Raw genomic sequence first — 2023 nt, 5'->3', positions numbered from 1 at the left:
CTTCTAGGTGGTAGAGGTTGCGGGTTTGGAAGGTGCTGTCACAGGAGTCTTGGTGAGTTGCTGCAGTGCATCTTGTATATGGTACACACTGCTGCCACTGTGCGTTGGTGGTGGAGGGTGTGAATGTTTGTCGATGGTGTGCCAATCAAGCGGGCTGCTTGGTCCTGGATGGGGTCGAGCTTCTTGAGTGTTGTTGGAGCTGCACCCATCCAGGCAAGTGGAGAGTATTCCATCACACTCCTGACTTGTGCCTTGTAGATGGCGGACAGACATTGGGGAGTCAGGAGGTGAGTTACTCGCTGCAGAATTCCCAGCCTCTGACCTGCTCTTGTAACCACAGTATTTATATGGCTGCTCCAGTTCAGTTTCTGGTCAATGGTAGCCCCTAGGATGTTGATAGTGGGGGATTCAGCGATGGTAATGCCGTTGAATATCAAGGGGAGATGGTTAGATTATCTCTTGTTGGAGATGGTCATTGCCTGGCACTTGTGTGGCGCAAATGTTACTTGCCACTTATCATCCCAAACCTGGATATTGTCCAGGTCTTGCTGCATTTCTACACGGACTGCTTCAGTATCTGAGGAGTCACGAATGGTGCTGAACATTGTGCAATCATCAGCGAACATCCCCACTTCTGACCTTATGATTGAAGGAAGGTCATTGATGAAACAGCTGAAGATGGTTGGGCCTAGGACACAACCCTGAGGAACTCCTGCAGTGATGTCCTGGAGCTGAGATGATTGACCTCCAACAACCACAACCATCTTCCTTTGCGCTAGGTATGACTCCAGCCAGCAGAGTGTTTTCCCCCTGATTCCCATTGACCTCAGTTTTGCTCGGGCTCCTTGATGCCATACTCGGTCAAATGCTGCCTTGATATCAAGGGCAGTCACTCTTACCTCACCTCTGGAGATCAGCTCTTTTGTCCATGTTTGTACCAAGGCTGTAATGAGGTCAGGAGCTGAGTGGCCCTGGCGGAACCCAAACTGAGCGTCACTGAGCAGGTTATTGCTAAGCAAGTGCCGCTTGATGGCACTGTTGATGACATCTTCCATCACTTTACTGATGATTGAGAGTAGGCTGATGGGGCGGTAATTGGCCGGGTTGGACTTGTCCTGCTTTTTGTGTACAGGACATACCTGGGCAATTTTCCACTTTGCCGGGTAGATGCCAGTGTTGTAGCTGTACTGGAACAGCTTGGTTAGGGGCGCAGAAGGTTCTGGAGCACAGGTCTTCAGTAGTATTGCCGGAATATTGTCAGGGCCCATAGCCTTTGCAGTGTCCAGTGCCTTCAGTCGTTTCTTGATATCACGCGGAGTGAATCGAATTGGCTGACGTCTGGCCTCTGTGATGCTGGGGACTTCAGGAGGAGGCCGAGATGGATCATCAACTCGGCACTTCTGGCTGAAGATAGTTGCAAATACTTCAGCCTTACCTTTCGCACTGATGTGCTGGGCTCCCCCATCATTGAGGATGGGGATATTTGTGGAGCCACCTCCTCTAGTTAGCTGTTTAATTGTCCACCACCATTCACAGCTGGATGTGGAAGGACTGCAGAGCTTAGATCTGATCCGTTGGTTATGGGATCACTTAGCTCTGTCTATCGCATGCTGCTTACATAGTTTGGCATGCAAGTAGTCCTGGGTTGTAGCTTCCCCAGGTGGACACCTCATTTTGAGGTATGCCTGGTGCTGCTCCTGGCATGTCCTCCTGCACTCTTCATTGAACCAGGGAAGGTCTCCTCGCTTGATGGTAATGGTAGAGTGGGGGATATGCCGGGCCATGATGTTACAGATTGGACTGCATCCTCAATGTGAAGGCGGGACTTTGTCTCTACAAGGACTGTGCGGTGGTCACTCCTACCAATACTGTCATGGACAGATGCATCTGCAGCAGATTAGTGAGGACGAGGTCAAGTATGTTTTTCCCTCGTGTTGGTTCCCCCACCACCTGCCACAGACCCAGTCTAGCAGCTATGTCCTTTAGGACTCGGCCAGCTCGGTCAGTAGTGGTGCTACCGAGC

The sequence above is a fragment of the Heterodontus francisci genome, chromosome 39 (assembly GCF_036365525.1).
Source record: "Heterodontus francisci isolate sHetFra1 chromosome 39, sHetFra1.hap1, whole genome shotgun sequence".
Classification (NCBI taxonomy): Eukaryota; Metazoa; Chordata; class Chondrichthyes; order Heterodontiformes; family Heterodontidae; genus Heterodontus; species Heterodontus francisci.
Note: the sequence above shows the minus strand (reverse complement) of the source record.